Here is a 19,814-nt window from a genome sequence, read left to right as displayed (position 1 = left end):
TGAACAGGGGAGGGGCAGAGAGAGAGGGAGACACAGAATCTGAAGCGGGCTCCGGGCTCTAAGCTGTCCGCACAGAGCTGGACGCGGGGCTCGAAATCGTGATCCGCGAGATCATGACCTGAGCCGGAGTCAGACGCTTAACCGACTGAGCCACCCAGGCACCCCTGATTTAAAACTTAAGGTCAGAAACAGAGATCTGAACCCAGAGGTGCAGGGGGGAGGGGAGACAGGTGAAGATAATCTACTCTGATCTTGAGTTAAAATGGTTATTATCTCCAAATATCAAATAAATCCTGTTTCCCAACAGCCAAAGTAAGAAGGGAAACATAATCATTCATGTAATTCTCACTTTTGGTTATAGAAAGGTATCGTTTTAACGGCAGAAAATTTTCCATGACACTGTAGAGAAATTAATTGAGACTTTACATAGAGAATATTGAATAACACGATGAGTAGTACCTTCGGAGACTGCTCTTCAGAAGTTATAAGAGCTCATTTTGGGGCTTCTTATTACTTGAGCAAACTTAGGTCATTGCAACACAAGACTGGTAAATTCTCTGCAAACTCATCAAAGATGACTGTCCTAGCTTGCTCCATGCTTTGCCAGGCCAGGAAGGGGAGTTAACTGTTTCTCAAGACGGTTCCAGAATATAAATTATTTTTTCCCTTCAAAAAAAGACAAGAACATGGCTGAGAATGTAAAGATGGCGATGTGCCTTGGAGGTGACTGATGGAAATATACGAACACGTGACTGAGAGCGACCTCTAGGATCTGCCAATCTCCAGAGTGGTCATCTGCTTGTGTGTCTGAGCTGCCAACCCAATTCATCCCTCTGGCTATTTCCATCTACCTGCTCCACTGCTCAGACCAGGACTTTTCTGGAAGAAAGACTCTTCATTCTCACCCTGCTGACAGGGCCACTATGGGTCATGTCTAAATAGCACACACAGCCAAGAGCAGTGATCAGAGGCAAAGGGATAAAAGAAAAAATAATCCCAAGAGCTGAACCCGAGGCAGGATACACAGCAGTTAAGAACCTGGGGTTTAGAATTAGAAGACCCAGGCTCAAGTCCTAGATGCAACCTTTAGTCACTGGTGAGATGGTGGGCACATTTTCACCTCTCTAGGCTTCACCTTCCTGTTTCTGTGACAATGGATATTACAACATTATACATGTCGCATGGCTGTCTAAAGGAGTTATTGAAACAAAGTTGGTAAAGGCCTCCATGTGGTGCTTGGCTACATGCTACATGTTAGCCGTGAAGACAAAGACAACGCCCATGGTGATGCTTCCTGTGCAAAGAATAGACAGTATCAGAGACGGGTTATGCTACAGTAAGAAACATCGAATCTCAATGGCTTAACACTGCCAAGTCTATTTCTCCTTCCTGTTCAGGGTCCCAGGCTGGCAAAGGCTTCACTTTCACATGTGCCTCCATGACTGCTCTGCACATCACAATCAGAGCTTCTGTCCAGAAGTATCACTTCCACTCACAATGCATTAGTCAGGGGGTCAGCAAACTCCTGCCCTTGAGCCAGCCGCTTGTTTTTCTTTTTTTTTTTTTTTTTTTAATTTTTTTTCAACGTTTTTTATTTATTTTTGGGACAGAGAGAGACAGAGCATGAACGGGGGAGGGGCAGAGAGAGAGGGAGACACAGAATCCGAAACAGGCTCCAGGCTCGAAGCCATCAGCCCAGAGCCTGACGCGGGGCTCGAACTCACGGACCGTGAGATCGTGACCTGGCTGAAGTCGGACGCTTAACCGACTGCGCCACCCAGGCGCCCCAGCCGCTTGTTTTTCTAAATAAAGTTTTATTGGAACACGTAGAGTTTTATATGGCTGCACCTACTCTTTACATATCATCTGTGGCTGCTTCCACACCTGGACAGCAGAGCTGAGCAGCTGCAGTGGAGACTGTAGAGCTGAAAATATTTACTATCTAGTCCTTTAAAAAAAAAATCTTACTGAGGGATGCCTGGGTGGCTCAATCGGTTGAGCCCCGACTTCAGCTCAGGTTGTGATCTTGTGGTTTGTGGCTGGGAGCCCCTTCCCCATCAGGCTCGCTTCTGTCAGTGTGGAGCCCACTTCAGATCCTCTGTCCCCCTCTGTCTCTGCCCCTCCCCACTCACGCTCTCTCTTCCTCTCAAAAATAAAAAATAAACATTAAAAAAAAAATCTTACCGATCCTTGCAATGGTCTAAGGGAGTCATAGTGACATCTAACTTCAGGCTAGACAGGAAATGCAATCCTGTGTTCCCAGCGGGCAGAGAACTGTAAGTCTATGGTGGACAGACAAGCACTAAAGACGACACGGTGACTCACATCAGGCTACCAACAGGGCAGCCTTTTTGAAAGCTCTTTTTCCAGAAGTAGGCATGGATTTCAATGGAACGTGCTACTGCTGGGCTAATCTCACTTGACCACTATTTCACTGGGTGACAATCCCTCTTCAAGAACCTTGAATGGATCCCTGGTGTAGAAGACAAAACTTCAACTCCTCTGTTTGATACTCAAGACCCTCACAAAGCTGGCCCCTTTCTCCCACCCTGTAACATTTCCACACTGTTCCCTGCCAGGACTCCTTTGCCTTCACGTGTCTAATCTCCCTCAAAAACTCAGAAAATGTCCACGGTCATGGCAGGTCATGGCAGGTCATGGCAGGTGGTAACTCTCCCCATGTCCGTCTGCCTCCGGGGCACAGACCTGAGCCCTGGCAGCACTCTTAGTGTTAGCGTGATACCTGCTACTTCTCCTCTTTCTTCCTTTTTTTTTTCCCTTGGATCCCATGAAACAATAAGCCTTCGTTTCCTGTTGCAGCCCAGAATTCCCTGCATTTCAAGAAGGCTCCAGAGCACGGGGACTAAGCACGGTCTGCCCGCACTGCTCTTCCCCTTTGAGATGTGGCCCAAGTGATCCTCTGATCTTTCCTGCCCACTGCTGCTTACCTACCAGACAAGATCTGGGGGAACGGGGACCAGACTAAAGCAACGCACAGAGTCTGCCCTGCTCCCTGGGAAAGCAGAGTGACAGTCATGCCAGCTGGAAAGAGAGGGAACAGAGGGCCAGGGCCTCCCAGGAGAGCAGGCATCCTCTCCGGATGGCCTGGCCGCTGGAAGGAAGCTTGAGCAGCTGGGCCTCCCCCCTCCACCTCCTGGAAGGAATGGCAGCTTAGCTGCCCCTGAGACGCATCCCGAACAAAAGCAGCCTCAGGCCTAGACTGCATTTCTAAGGAGATCAGCAATCAAACTGTCCAGTCAGAAGTGACCCCGAAAAAACCCAGAGTAAGCACATGTTGGCCACGGGCGTAGCGGGGGCATAAAGAGTTTCCCTCGCATGGTGGGAGGGGACACTTCTGCTGTTGCTGTGTTTTGGCACAGCGCCTAGGGCAGGGGGCCCATTCCGGGAGAAGCGCTATGGTCAGGCAGGGTTTCATCAAGGCCCTGTCCAGGTGGACCCATATCTTTCTCCTCGGCATTCCTCCCTCAGAACATACTCCCCGGGAGCCCTCTCTTGGCTCTTTCCTCCACACAAAGGCTACATGGGTCCCAGGGGAAGGAGATGATCATCCCTGGTGCTGACCCTATGGTTAAAGTATGGTCCTTGGGGGCAAGATAGGTCTAGGCTTCGACTTCAGGTCCTTCTCTAGTTAGCTGTGTGACTTTGGATAAGACACTTAACCTCTCTGGGCTTTGATCTTTCTATTATATAAAGTAGCTACTTGGTAGGGCTGACAGCGTCTGAGCTGAGGTGTTGATGCGTGCTCAGTGCCTGGTACAAAGTAAGACCTTAACAAATGGCGGGAGTTATAATGTCAACTGTAATTATCATCCTCCTCTTTAATGGGGAAACAGGTTCAGTAATTAAGGCTGTTTCTTGCCCTATCATTTGTCACAGACCTCCAAAGCCCTTACCTGTTTACCAACTTATGTATCTCTGAGGAAGACACAAGTCAGAATCCAAACTGGGTCATGCTTGAGTCCCTGGTGGGACCAAGCCCCTGCTCAGGGCACCTCCCTGGAGGACCGGCCACAGCTGAAAAGCCAAGGCAAACTTCAGCACAGTGTGGCCTGGTGACCATCTTTGCAGCTCAAAGCAAAATATTCCACAGGCCTTCCCTGGTACGTCTAAAATATATCTGCTCTCAACTTAGCAAAACATAACCGTGGGTAAGGCCTTCTAGGGAGAGACAAAGAGCAGATGGTAAAAATAGGACTGAGAAAAGAGCTGCCGTGTTTACAGGCACTGGTCTCTTCCTTGGGCTTTGTATTCTCCGTCTCTGTCTTTTCTCAGTGCGCCTATACTGCTCCAACGGGACTCGGGCTTGGGGGTTGCTTCTCTGCTAAACGAGCGTGCATCTGATGGATTAGGGGGTATCTTACAAACACGACCTGCTGGAACCGCGTGAAGGATGCCTTATTCCTGTATCCAGATGATCCGGGCACTGGGTATGCCATGTAAGTTGCCTTAACAAATAACAGAAGGATGACTGATCACTTTCAGCATCGAAACTTTAACATTTACCACTTCGTTGGAAGTTCTAAAGTTTGTCACCTACTTTCCTTCCTCATTAAACAAAGCATGCTAAAAATCATTTAATCACGTCTCCATCACTCAGGGCCATCCTTATCCCAGGCTTTAGAACAACCACTGAGGGATGGGACTATTTTGTCTTTTCTTCTACCCAAATGATCCCAGAATTTGGAAGTGCTTTTGTCTCATTTTTATATTTATATGACTCTTTCTTCACTATCCAGTCCCTTCTTGCCTCATACAAGTTCCTTCTAATTTGCTATTTCTAATCTTCTGTGAGGGAGCAGCTGGGTGGCTCAGTCAGTTAAGCATCCAACTCTAGATTTCAGCTCAGGTTATGATCTCACGGTCGTGAGATCAAGTCCCACATTAGGATCTTCTCTCTCTCTTTCTCTCTCTCTCTCTCTCTCTCTCTCTCTCTCTCTCTCTCTCAAAAAAAAAGGTTGTTTTCTTATAGTGATGAATCACTCAATTCTACTCCTGAAATCAATATTGCACTGTATGTTAACTAACTAAAATTTAAATTTAAAAAAAAAGGAGGAAAAAAAAGAAGGAATAGTCTTAAAAGGAAAAAAAAATCTTCTGTGGGTAGGAAAGCAAATCATGCTTATTAGAGCTCCATGTAAACCAAAAGCAAATAAATTCCAAGGACCAAAGGGACTTTCTTCCAAGTAAGCTACAGAATGTTAGCACAAGGTCTTTGTGACATCTATCCTGGTTGACAAAAGCCTGTTAAAACCTTCTATGGAGGAATGAATTCATCCATTCCTTGTGGTATAAGGCAGGTGAGTCCTCCTGTTAAGATAAAGCTTTGATAATTAAAGAGAGAGAGAGAGAGAGAGAGAGAGAGAGGAGGAGGGAGAGAGGGAGGGAGGAGGTGGATAATGAACATACACAAATGCTTACAAGTTGCTGGGCAGCGTTCTAGAGGCTTTGCCTATATAAGCTGGTTTCCCCAAAAACAAGCCCATAAAGGGGATACTATTATTACACCCATTTTGCAGGTGCAGACTCTGAGGCATAGAAAAGACAAGAGTGACCACAGGGACTGAAGTGGAAGACTGGGTTCTGGAGGGGGTGACAGTGTGGCATTTCCCGGTACAGGAGTGGCTCCTGCAAGAACCCCAAGAATGTGGGGGCAGGGAGGAGTAGGAAGATGAGGACGGCAGGACACCCAGGAAACACCTCTTGGTGGTGGTCACGGGGCACGAGGAGATGTGGGTGTCCCTTGAGTGCCTTAGTCACTCAGAAGTCCCTAATGCAGCCACTGTTACTCCGCGGGACAGAGATCAGGGAAATAAAAGCCCACGGAGCTGGCAGGGCTCTGGGGTGGCTGACCACTCTATGCCCTGGTCAGCGTCACCCTGAGCTCAGTGAGAATGGGGACAGGGATTGAGCCTGTTGTCACGGCCTGAGGACAACTGACCCCTTTGCTAACAGGCCAAACTGTCTGCCAGGTTCTTCTGGTAACTATCAGCAGCCTCTGGTTTAGCTGAGAGCCAAACAGCCCCTCTCTCCTACCCTCCCCATGCCAGGTATGACTCTCTTTAAGCAAGTCTTAGATAAAACTCAGCCAACTGTTTAATATTCATTAGCAAGCCTGCAAACAGTCACATGAACAGCTCCTGCAGCTCAGGAAAGTCCCCATCCTGGCCCTCGGCCAGCACCTTGCTTCTCAAAAGGCTGCGAAAATATTCCATATTCCGGCCAGGCCTGCTTTGGGCACAAGCAGCAGGAGGCCTCTAGGAAGCAGCATCTTCAGGACCCCAAGACGCCCAACTTTGCCTGGGCTTGTGGGATTCTTCTCGTCAGGCAGGAGGCGCGGCCTGGACCACCTTCCCAACCAATCACTGCTCTCAAACACCACACCAAGGAAAAATCGTATCTTACCTGCTTTATGCTAATTAACCCTCAGGTGCAGATTTCAAGGATACCTTGAACGCTAAGTAGCTATCTATGGAATGTTGACTCTGGATTACGATATTTCAAATGCTAAGCACTTACCCTTAGGGTGTGGAATGAAGTTAAATCGTGTCCATTCTCCTTGCTGCAACTTTCATAGGGAAATATATTTTTTCATGTATTTTTTAAATGTTTATTTATTTTTGAGAGAGAGTACTAAGGAGGGGAGGTACAGAGAGGGGTGGGGGGAGGCACAGAGGATCCAAAGCAGGTTCTACACTGACAGCAGACAGCCACCCCAACACGGGGCTCGAACGCATGAACCGCGAGATCATGACCTGAGCTGAAGTGGGACGCTCAACCAACTGAGCCACCCAGGTGCCCCTCATGTGTAAATATTAAAAAAAATTTTTTTGAAACATTTATTCATTTTTGAGAGACCGAGACAGAGCACGAGTGGGGGAGCGGCAGAAAGAGAGAGGGAGACACAGAATCCGAAGCAGGCTCTGAGCTGTCAGCACAGAGCCGGACACAGGGCTCAAACTCACAGACCGCGGGATCATGGCCTGAGCTGCAGTTGGACGCTTAACCGACCGAGCCACCCAGGCGCCCCTGGAAATATCTTAAAGTAAATTATCACATGGACACTCCAGGCTCAGGGGAGGGCTGGCCATTCTGATATAAAGACAGGGAGTGAGGATGTTCCAAGGAACCACCCACCATCCGAAGCAGAGGCTTGCAGGTGGCAAAGTTCTGGGAGGTTCAGGAGATTCTAAGTTCTACTCTGTAGGTTCCATAGACTACTGAACAGACCCTGGGGCTGGGGGGCTGGGGGCAGTAATGACCCAACAAGCTACACAGTTGTCTTGTCTTTACATTGGATCAAGGGCACGGACCTTATAATGTGCTCAGATGCATGGTGACTCTGGGAAGGTCTGCAGCATTTCTCAAATGACTAAGTCTATGGCATCATCTTTCTACAAGCACCTTAAGGACTACTGTCTGAGAAAAATAATTTGAAAAACACAGTGTAAAAAAAATATAGAGGATAAAGCTGAGGAATTTCCTAAGCCAGGAAATACTGATCTGTTGACTGGAAAGAAAAAAGAAATTTACTTACTGGGTTAAGGTTTAAGATGCCAAATTAATGAGCCTTTTCTTTAGGATGGAGAGAAAACAAACTGAAGTGTCCCTGGAAATGGAGAGAACTTTCCTGGTAACCCCTTCACAATAAGCACCTGTGGGGCAGCAGGACCAGCAAAGGAAGACGAGCAGAGTATAGAATGTGTCTGATCAAGCAGATCACAGGAAAAGGCTGAGAAACAAGATCCCTGGGAGTAGAGTCCAATAGATGTCAGCATGCAAAGTCCTGATAAGAAATGAGATGGTCACAAATTGATGCCATAAAGCAGCAAATAGGATCTCTGAGAAATAGTGGGGGAAATCTCAAGGGTAGGCTCTAGTGAAGGGGTGCATCCTACCCAGGACCCGGGCAGGCTGTGGCGGGGGCTAATCCTGCTTGTGGGGACAGCCCGGGGGACATCTCCCCACATGAGGATGGCCAGAAGAAAGGGAAAGAGAGGGATGCCACCGAAGAAGGGTGGAAGGGATAGAAAACCACCTTTGGAGGAGAGAGTTGCATGTTATTTCAGGACAGGCTACAATCCAGACCACTTCATGACCCCAGAAACCACGCTACTGGCATTCTAGAATAAAACAGACCAATCTACTGCATTCCAACTATTTTACTTTATGTTCTTGAGTCATAAACCATACCGAAGTTTAAAATAATATTTAATGAATACGTTTGTGAGAAAAGAATGAACAGGAATAAGAACTACATACTCTTTAAAAATTTTTTCTTTCTCTCCCCTTCCTTCCTTCCTTCCTTCCTTCCTTCCTTCCTTCCTTCCTTCCTTTCCTCCCTCCCTCCCTCCTTCCTTCTTTCCTTCCTTCCTTCTTTCCTTCCTTCCTTCCTTCCTTCCTTCCTTCCTTCCTTCCTTCCTTCCTTCTTGAGACAGAGCATGAGAGTGGAGGTGAGGGGCAGAGGGAGAGAGAGATTATCTTAAGCAGGCTCTGTGCTCAGCATGGAGTCTGATGCAGGGCTCAATCCCATGACCCTGAGATCAAGACCTGAGCTGAAATCAAGAGTCGGACCAAATCAAGAGTCAGACCAAGACTCAACCAACTGAGCCACCCAGGCACCCCTATTATTTAGAATTTTCTAACTGGTGTGAAACTACCTTCCTAAAGGGAACTAGTGCTTCTAATTCAATTTTAATCCCTTCTTCCAAAGAGGCCAAAGGGTTCCTTTGGCACTAAAATCCATCAAATAAAAATATTTGTTGATAATCCTGTATCATTCAGGATGCCTCTGGCCCCAAGTAAGGAGAAACAGTATCTCCAAGTGGCTTAAACAGTAAGTACATTTATTGTTTCACAACACTGGCAGCCACAGCATTTCCCTGAGGTTCTCTTGGCTTCCTGCTTCCACTGGAGGTGAGTGGTTCCTGTGGCTCCAATCTTCAAAGTTACACGTGACAGTGTCCTGGGGAAAGGAACCATCTCGCCTCTCCTTGTACCCTTTCCTTAAATTGGAGGAAACTTTTATCAGAACCCCCCAGTAAGCTGTCTCACTGGCCTCTTTAGGGTCATAGGCACATCCTAAACTAATCATGAGCAAAGAGGATGAACGCCCTTAAGCCATTCAGATCCACCCCTGGAGCTAAGGGTGGCTCAGTTTCTCCTGAAACATCTGGCTGAGGAGGAAGAGAGGGTACCTGAACAAACTGGGATTCTTGGATAGAAGGAAAGAGGCACGTGGATGTTGGACAGATGACCAACAACGTTTACCACAGATGCCACACGCTCGTCACCACTAGAGACAAAGCTGTAAGTCACAGACTACTCTCTCAAAACATTTTACGGTGTGATTGGGGAAGAGCATAAATGCATGTAAATGGAAACTAATTATAACACACAAGACCATGTATGTTAAATACCAAATACAATGCATTCTACCAGACAAAATCCAAGACAGACTCATCCTATACCAAACTCTGTTCCACTGGAAATCAACTCATAGGACATTGGAGTTTTAGGAGAATGCACGTATTACCTAATTAGGTATCGTAATCGGCTTTGCGCTCCTTAGAGAAGGTGTTCCATTAGAAACTGTAATATAATAAATAGATTAAAATCCAAGGCTCTTTTCACAAACATTCTTTCAAATGACTTAAGATAATGCTCCACAGGAAAGCAGAAAATACAAAGTAAAATATTGGTAGAAAACTACCCATGCTGAAGCTCGGTAGATAAGCTCTTTAGAAATACATTCACAGGTACAGACTTCACTGATGCAGCCACTTTCAGCTCTATAAATCTCAGCTCCGACGTGAAGTAAAGACTGACAGGTTTTTAGAAAAACTGTTCTATTTACAAATCAGTGATGTGAGAACTGGTGAGATTCTGCTATAATGTCTAATTAGGATTAATTAGCTAATGTTCTCAAAGCACAGAACAAGGATGAAATTTAGCACAAGGTTGAACCGCACTGTACTAGAGAGGCTGAATATTAATTCCGTTCAAAAACATTCAACCAAATAATACATGTAGACACTCTGCTTTAGGAGGTGATGCTTAGGGTGTCCTAGACTTAGTGGTCCACTTCCAAAGGAAAGAGTATGGAATGGGAAAGAGTACCCTTACAGTGGAAAAGCCTGGGAAACACCTCTTTGACCAAGTGATCAAGGTTAACACCATCAATGATGTCTGTAGATGTCATATGCCTCCCGAGATGATGTGATGAGAAGGGCACTTCACCGCTGTGTTCTTTCCAAAAACCTGTAACTCCAGCTCCAGTCTGATCCTGAGAAAAACATCAGGCCAATCCAGATTGGTGGACATGCCACATGGTGCTAAGCCAGCACACCTCTAGACTGCCAAGGTCATGAACAAACAAGGAAAAGACTGAGAAATTGTCACAGACCAGAGGAAACTGGGGAGGCATGACAACTAAATAAGATGCCATACTCTGGATTGGGATGCTGGAACAGTTAAGAAGATATTAACAGAGAAGCTGGTGAAATCCAGGAAAAGTGTGGTGTTTAGTTTTTAAAAAAAAAAGTCAGGATGCCTGGGTGGCTGAGTAGGTTGTGGACATCCGACTTCAGCTCAGGTCATGATCTCACGGTTTGTGAGTTTGAGCCCCATGTCCGGCTCTGTGCAGATAGCTTGAAGCCTGGAGCCTGCTTCAGATTTTGTGTCTCCCTCTCTCTCTGCTCCTCCCCTGCTTGTGTTCCGTTTCTCTCTCAAAAACAAACATTAAAAATAATAATAATAAAAATTTTTTTAAAGTCAGCTTAAGGCATGAACTACGAAGATAAAGGTGTATGGAAATGTTTTAAACAAATGCCATCTATAAGTTGATAGCACAATAATATCAAGTTTACTTATGACTTTCAAAGCATACAGTGATTATTGAAAAAAAAATTGTGTCTTGAATTAGAAGTTCATGAAAGGATTCGTTCTTGGTGAGGCCACTGTTCACTGTGGAGAGGAAACCCAGGAATTACTTAATGTGGGGAAAAAGCAAAGACTTGGACAAATCAAGACAAACTAGTAAGAAGTATTGGTCAGTGAATGAAACAGGGCACATTTTGTTTGGGATTCTCCTCCTGATATAAGTGATGTGATCAAGCTGTAAATTCCTGGAGGGGAGGAGCTATTTCTTACTTATTTTTATAATTTTCACAGTGCTGGGCATGTGGTAGATGTTTAATATTAAAGTCAGTTGACTCAGTTTAGAAGATCAAGTTTCGGGGCACCAGGGTGGCTCAGTCAGTTGAGCATCCGACTTTGGCTCAGGTCATGATCTCGCAGTTTGTGGATTCGAGCCCTGTATTGGGCTCTGTGCTGGCTTTGCGCTAACAGCTTGGAGCCTGGAGCCTGCTTTGGATTCTGTGTCTCCCTCTCTGTCCCTGTCCCATTCGTGCTCTGTCTCTGTCTCTCTCTCTCTCTCAAAAATAAACATTAAAAAATAAAAAAATAAAAAAAAGATCAAGTTTAAGATCTAACATTTCTTACAGGTTTCAGCCTGGAGGAGAGGGAGTTAAGGAATGGGGGAGGGGCTCTGAAGGATGAAGGACTAAGGGTGAATTTTCAAACACAGAGGGACTGAAAAAGTTGTTTTATGGTCCTAAATTCCATCACTGAGGTTTTTCCCCACCAGCTCAGTTTCTTCAAGGAGCTGTAGTGATGGCTTTGTAGAGATGGCAATGCTCCTTAATGACATACCTCTTTTATACATTTTTAGAGCTCTAACTACTTAATATCTCATTAACCAATCATCTTGAGAATGAGAAACAGCATACTCCTAATTTTCAGATGAAGATTCAGCAGCCCAAAGAGCTTGAGTGTGCATACAATGCTGAACCGTGGATGGAGTAAAGCCAGGTATGCCTTCTCAAAACAAGCATACATGTTAAGCACCTCCCCAACATGTGGCATAACCCTGTCTTGTGGGTGCCTCCTGGTCCGTGTTCTCATGTCTTCTTTCTGTTTGACTTTAAGGCTAATTTGACATAGACTATTTAAAAAGTAGATCATTAAAAGGTCTAAATAAGAATTATAACCACCACCTGGAACTTTCTAGTTAATTAAATGCTCCATGACAGCTCCCTGTGGGATATGAAACCGGAAACCTATGCTTTGATCTAGCAAGACTCCCTGGGACCACTGGTCTAGAAAGAAAATGAGCAGGATGGAGTCATGATTTTAGTGCAGGTAAGCATTATCCAGGGTTGGCCATTAGGCATGGACATCATCAGTTTTTAGTGTTTCTACCTGATAAGATTGGATTTGTCTCTGAAGGGAGCTAATCTCCACTCTATGCCACCCACTTCTAAGGGACTCTTCCCCTGGGTTCATGATATGTACAAAGTGCCTGGGTAAAGGTTAGTAAAGAAAAGTCCCAATCCGATCCAGAAGACCTCTTCTCTCTGGATCAAAATATGCCTTTGGTGAGGGTGGATGGGAATTGACTGGAAGGGGGCATGAAGAATCTTTCTGGGGTGACAAAACATTCTTCTGTGTCTTGGCTGAGGTGATAGATATATGGGTGCACATGGTCATCAAAATTCATTCAACTATGGGCGCCTGGGTGGCTCAGTTAGTTAAGTGTCTGACTCTTGATTTTGGCTCAAGTCATGACTTCATGGTCATGAGACTGAGTCCTGCATCAGGCCCACTCTGAGTGTGGAGCCCGCGTAAGACTCTCTCTCTCTCTCTCTCTCTCTCTCTCTTTCTCTCTCTCCCCCCCTTTCTCTCTGCCCCTCTCCCCTGCTCATGCTCTCTCTCTCTCTAAAACAAAAACAAAACCATTCATTGAACTAAATACTTCTTCAGATCTGTGTAAATTCTACCTCAATGTTAAAATAATCATGATGACATCTGAAAATGAACATGCTGAGATTTACTCTAAACAGTGATGAGGTGTTTGGGGGCTGTTACTCTCATGCTCTGAACATGCTATTTCTATTAATGTGGCTTGAGACTGTGCTGTTTTTTCTACCCCAGAGTCATCACACTCTTTGCCATTTATGGAATTGTGGCCAATGATAACTGCCAAATCTCTTCCTTTTAGACAAGAAATAATACCACGCAGTGCTTCGCCAATCTGACTTTATGCCACTGATATCTATTTTGGTAGATACATAGAACACAGCATGCATCTCAAGGATGACTGATGCTATTTAAGGACCTCTCTGAGCTTTGGTGTGTGGAGAGAAACCTGGAAGGCTGAACGTGAAATGAGACCTGAAGATCATGAGAGCTGTTCCCTCACTGTGCCCAGCCACTCCTTATAAACAGGTTCTCCCACAGGAGTCCTGCAAGAAATTTCTGCTCTGGTATGATGCTCCTTAGGGGCATGACCTACGCTGAGCTATTCTAAGAGGATTAGCCAGAGACAGATCAAGTCAATTAGAGGGAAAGCATCAAGCAGAAGAAGCAAACCGGGGATCAGACATAGCGTAGCATGAGAGCTAAGAACACAGATTTGAGCATCAGATCCGACTAGGATTTGAACTCTAACTCCATCCCTTACTGACCAGATGACTTTGGACAAGTCACTTGACTTCCTGGTGCCTCAGATCAGCTTGTCTATAAAATGAGGATGATTGTAGCACCTATCCCATGGAGTTGTTCTGAGACTCCACTTGGTAAATATGTGTAAAGCTTTAGAGGAGTACTTGGCATTAAGTACTAGTTCACTGTAAGCTGTCCTTATTATTTACAGCATTACTCTCCTGAAATACCTCCTTTGTTTATCTCCGTTCTAGTCATTCCTTCAGGGGCTACATATAGACCCATTTCGGTAAACAAAGGAGGATTGCAGAAAGGAGCACTGCTTGGTAGCAATTCACACTTAAAAGGAAGAGAGGCTTGGCCGTTTTCCTTAGCCACAAATGCCATAAATGGCAAGACTGTAATGAAAGTTGCTGCTAAAACAACAACAACAACAACAACAACATGAAAAAAAAAAAAAACCAACTAATGCAACCTCAGGCCACATTAATAGAACCAGAGAGTTTAAGTCAGAGGAGTAACAGCCCCATGGCACTGTATACTGTTTAGAGTAAATCGCAACCTATTCAGTTTCAGATATCATTATTTTTTAATATCGAGGCAGAATTTACATAGAGATTAAGTATTTAACGTAATGAGTTTTGGTGACCATGTCTGCCCATATAGCCATCACCCCAATCAAGATACAGAATATTCCTGTTACCCCTGAAAGTTTCCTCATGCTGCCTTCCAGTCAATTCCCATCCATTCCTGACAAAGTCAACCACTCTTACGATTTCTACCACCAGTTTTGTGTTTTCTTGAACTCACTTAAATAGAAGCATTTAGGAAGTACTTTATTTTCCTGGCTTTTTTTTCACTCATTATTATGTTTCTGAGATTCTGTTTCATGCATCAGTATTTCACTCATTTTTATTGCTAAGTATTATTCCATTTTCCATGATCATACCACAATTTATTTACCCATTCCCTGTGGTTGGGCCCTTGGGTTGATTCCAGATTGGGACTATTATGAATAAAGCTGCTGTGAACATTCTCATATGAGTTTTTCTTTGGACATAGGTCTTCATTTCTTTTACATAAGGATCTAAGAGTGAAATAGGCGGGCCACAGAGCAGATGTAGGTCTAACTTTATGAGAACTGACAAACCAGTCCTCCAAGATGGTCCTATCATCTTACACTCCCACCAGCACTGTCCAAGCATCTTAGTTGTTCCATATTCTTGCCAACATCTGCTATTGCCAGGCTTTCTGATTTTAGCTATTCTAGCAGTTGTGAATAGTATCTCATTGTGGTTTTAATTTGCGTTTCCCTTATGACAAATGGTATAACCTCCTTACTGGCCATTTGCATATCTTCTTTTGTCAAGTATCTATTCAAGTCTTTTGCTCATGTTTTCCACTGGGTTGTTTGTCTTTTATTACTGACTTGTAGGAGTTCATCAACTATTACATATTAAGTCCTACTTATTTATATGTGTTGCAAATATTTCCTCCCAGTCTGCAGATTCCCTATTCATATTCGTGATAACATTTCTTCACAAAAAGAAACATCTCATTTTGATAAAGTCCGATATATCCTGTTTTCCTACTATGATCAGTGTTTTTGGTGTCCTAATCTTTGACTAATCCACAATTATAGAGATATTTTCCCGTGTTTTCTTCTTCAAGTTTTCTGTTTAGCATTCACACTAAGTCTATGATTTAACTCATTAGTGTTGATGTGTCCAGTGGGGTCAGTGTCAAGGTTCATCTTATTAACCGGTATAATTTTTTTTCGACACCACCTGTTAAAAAGCCCTTCTTGTTGAACTGACTTCGCATCTTTGCCAAAAATCAACTAATTGAAGATGTGTGGGTCTATTTGCATTCTCTTCTGTTTCATTGATCTATTTGTCTTTCTTTATACCAGTATCATACTGCTTTTGTAACTGTAGCTTTATAGTAAGTCTTGAAATCAGGTCAAGTCTTCTAACTTTGTTCTCCTTTTTAAATATTGTTTGGTCATTTTAGAACCTTTGCATTTTCATATACATTTTGAATCAACTTGTCAATTTCTTCAAATTAGCCTGCTAAAGTTTTGACTGGGATTGTATGAATCTACAGATGAGAGGAATGAATATAGTTGTCATCGTAGGTATATAGTTCCAACAATGAATCAGGGAGTTTAGAGTTGGTCCCGTTTCACAAATGGAGGACCCTCTGCTCCAAAAGACTGATAAAGTATCTTTTCAAGTATTTACAGCTAGTAAATCCCAGCCCAGGTGGGTCTGACCTTAAATCTCAGGTGCTTTTTACGAGGCTGTCTGAAATTGGCATACAACCAGAGGAAACACCAAGGGCATGGAAATCATGCCACATGAGAAATTGCTGGGAGAAGTAAAGATTGCCAGCCTGGAGAAGAAAAGATAATGAGAAGGCATGATGGCTTATCCAAAACTAACTGATGAATCATCATGGGAAAGACCCTGGGGTACAAACTGTAAGGGGCCAATGCTGGTTCAAAATAAGAAAAAAGCCCTAAATGACTAGAAATGTCTTAGAGAGGCAGCCAAACTGCTGGTTAAATGCACAGACTGTGGAAACAGGCTGCCTGGGTTCCAATCCTATCTCTGTCACTTTCTAGCTGTATGGCCTTGGGCATGTCACTTAACCTGTGTCTCAGTTTCTTCTATCTGTAAAACAGAGATAAAAATCATGTTGGATCAATGGCCTAATCATAAAGGACTCGTGCCAGCATCAGGCACACAGCAGGTGCTAGGTAAGGATTAATGGGTAAAAATTTGACAAATGGAAGGCAGCATGCACACAGGCAGTACATTCTAACTTTCTCAAAGTGTTCCAAAAATGTCTGAATTGCCATCTATTCTGGTAGCTGCAGAAAAGACACCTGTGTTACTTGAAAGACTAGACAGTCTCTGAGGTTCCTTTTTTTTTCAGTTCTAAAATCCCATGACTCGAAGTCAATTCCTTCACAAGTTATGAAGGCAACAAATGACCACCCTCTTGCTTCCATCAATCAATACTTTCTCACTTCAGTCAGCCAGTAAGTGCCCAACTTGCCTGGAAACAAAAGCCTCTAACCGATGTAAGGAAATCTAAACCACTCTGTGCCCTCAGTCACACATAGGTAATAGAAAACAAAACAGAGAGAAAGAAGGGCTGGACACCAAGAGAAGGAGTTAGAATTATTGGCTCATGAGCTGGGAGCTTCCACTGGTCTGAAGGCCAGTCGTGTCGTTGGTTTGTCTATTGAGATCTTTCAAAGTGCACAGTGAGGGGTAATGGCATTGTTCTGACTCAGAGAGAAGGGGGGTTTCTGTCCTTGGTTCTACATGGGGGGCTGTTTCTTCTCCAGCTCCGGTCTTCAAAGGTTTGTATCTGTCGAAAACTTACTGCCCCTCAAGTACTCCCTGCTCCAAACAAGGAACCAAGCAGTTTCCCTATAGGAGTCACTTGGCAGGTCCTTGAACCCTTTCCTGGGCTTTTCTTTATCTTCAACTCTTGTGGGCCTCTTGTGTTTTCCCAGCCCCATTTCTTATTCATGACAGGCAGGGGGCTGCAAGCCTTTAAAACACTCTCATTCCTAAGTCCTTTGCCCTTCTCTCACATTGCCTTTCATCCACTGGCTCCATTTAAAAATGAGCTGCTTAATTAACTTCCCAGGCCATTTTGGCTGATTAAAACTGTCCTTGCTCTGGAAGAGGCTGTTACATTTCTCATAACCGTGGCAGTCAGAAACCATACTTGTCCCTCTTCTTAGAGGAGAATCAATCTCAGCATTTTATGAGGTGCTCATTATAAGCCATCTCTCTGAAGTCTGATGCCAAGCTGGAGAAGCTCCTTGAAATCAGGAATGAGGGGCCAGTGGAGGGCCAGATACCAGAAACATTTGAGCTCTGAGCCCTATGCTGCCATGTCCCAGAGGTGTTATCTTGAGCAACTCACTTAATATTTCCGAGCCGCTTTCCTCCTTCGTTCGGGGAAAAATGGTGACAGACCAAGACCTCTAACGTTTACCTGTGCCTTACGCTTCCTCTTCCGATGCATCAAACAGATGCCGCAAACAGACACCGCAAACCACAAACTGTAAACCACAAACGCCCTAAACAGATATAAGGCTTGTTTAATGGGGCTGCCCTCGGCCACACTGGATGAATAACTGGCAACAGTGCATCTTCTAAAGTCACCAAATTCTGCATCGTCACCTAGGTCAGCCTGCTGCAGCTTCATCAGTTTCACTGGAGCCTAAATTTCGCCAGGTGCCAAAAGAGATATCTTAAGTCAACATGACTGTGGCCAGATCCAGCCTTTGGGAACATCCGCCACAGGCAGGATAAGGCAAGGACATAGAATCAAAAGGTGGGAAGCCCAGGATCCAGTTTTTACGGTATTATTAGTTAGTTGTGGGATCTTCTCTGTACGTCTAGTTCCCCAGACTCTCCCACTGAAGAGAGTTGCTGTGAGATAAAGTCCTAGATGAGAAATGACTTAGCTATAAACACAGGAGACAATATTATTATAATGGTTTTACTGATTCATCCATGAAGAACCAGACACCCACTTCCCTATGGTTCAAATGAATCCAAAGCCAGCACAAGGCCAACTGTTGTACCAAGAGTTTGAATAAGCATTGTAACTTTTATTATTTTCTTAATTCCAGTGTAGTTAACATATGGTGTTGTATTAGTTTTCAGGTGTACAATATAGTGATTCCACAATACTAGACATTACTCAGTGCTCATATTGATAAGTGTAATCTTAATCCCCTTCACCTACTCTAGCATTATCACTTTTATTTATTTAAAAAAATTTTTTTAAGTTTATTTATTCTTGAGAGAGAGAGAGAGAGAGAGAGAGTGCAGCAGGGGAGGGCCAGAGAAGAGAGGGAGACACAGAATCCGAAGCAGGCTACAGTCTCCAAGCTGTCAACACAAAGCCTTATGCCGGGATCGAACTCATGGACCATGAAATCATGACCTGAGCTGAAGTCGGACCCTTAACCGACTGAGCCACCCAGGGGCCCCGCATTATCACTTTTAGAAAGAAAAACCCAATCAGGGAAAGAGCCTTGATTTTGACCTCTAGTGTCAAGAAGAATTGGTTCATTAAAGGCACAAAATACATATGGAATTGCTAATCCACACTAGAATTTTCCCATATGATATGACAGTGTTATTCCATTCCAACGATACATGTTTACCTTTTAGCTCCAATTTTAACATTGCAGAAAAGCCCATTCGTTGCTACTGAGAAAGTTTCTTCATTAACTTGTGTGAGGTGTTCTGAGCTGGGTCTGCAGGACTGCTTACAGAGCCCTGAACTGTCCACTTCCTGGTCAGCTTTGATCCGGTGGGCTTCATGCAAGTGCTTCAGCAGTTGATGTGAGAGCTCCCATTATCCCTCTCCTACATGATGCCCAAGTCCATGAGTGGATGAGCTCAAATCCCCTCCCAGAGAAAAAGGTACTATCAGGGTTGGGTAAAAAATGTATTTCTTGGTGGTCCCTCCACCAGCTGAAAATAGCAAGTTTTTATGCCACTAATTGAAATTCAAGTTAAAAATACCTATCTTTGTATCTTAACTTCACGACCGAGGCCATTATTAAGCTACTAACAGATGCTTTAGTCCCAAAATTGCTCCTTCCTCATCACAGCTGTCACCTTGCCCTGGGCATTAGGACAGGCACTTTACAAGCTGGAAGTGTGGAACAGAAGGGAAGACACTGAAATACAGGGCATGAGTCTGGCTTTGCCACTCCTTTGCCATTCTTGGACTTCGAATTTCCTTCTTTCTACAAGGGAAACAATCTCACTCAGTGTTATCTTGTGGAGCTGCCATGAACATGAAATGTAATAACCCATATTAAAACTCTTTGAAAAGAACAAAAAGCTCTATAAATACACTGGCAATGCAAATTTGCAGGTGAGAGGACAGCCACACGGAACAACAGAAGCTCCAGTTGTGAATTCTCTGTTAATTGCAATTTGAACGCCTATACCCAATGCTCTCAATGCAATTAGAAAGAAAACGGTGCTCAGGAAGTAAGAACGAGGTCAGATGGATGGACTGGAACAAAAGAGAGAACCATTTTCCAGCGACAAGCAGTTGGAGAAGTGCACTGACCATGTTATTTGGATCTGAACAGCAATCCAAAAGGCTCTGGATGTACCATTATCATGACAGTTAGAGCTCATATTTTTCTACCACTTACTGGGATACCTTTTCATTCATTTCTCCAATTTTTTCCCTCCATCCATGTCTGTCTGTCTGAATCGAGTTTGGGTTAGATG

The 19,814-nt window shown here is 44.2% G+C and overlaps 1 protein-coding gene and 1 long non-coding RNA gene across 3 annotated transcripts in view; one reads left to right on the top strand and one right to left on the bottom strand.

Moving 5' to 3' along the window:
- The window catches only part of MAPK4 (mitogen-activated protein kinase 4), a 152,694-nt gene that overhangs the window by 111,893 nt on the left and 20,987 nt on the right, over positions 1-19,814 (bottom strand). The window lies entirely within an intron of this gene.
- Positions 5,261-8,169, top strand: LOC147575623 (uncharacterized). The gene is made up of 2 exons (XR_015242565.1): positions 5,261-5,318; positions 7,600-8,169. It is a non-coding gene; the product is annotated as an uncharacterized LOC147575623 (long non-coding RNA).

This window comes from Puma concolor, chromosome D3 (genome assembly GCF_028749965.1).
Source record: "Puma concolor isolate L17-30 chromosome D3, mPumCon1.1.hap2, whole genome shotgun sequence".
NCBI lineage: Eukaryota > Metazoa > Chordata > Mammalia > Carnivora > Felidae > Puma > Puma concolor.
This window is presented reverse-complemented; position numbering and strand designations above follow the sequence as displayed.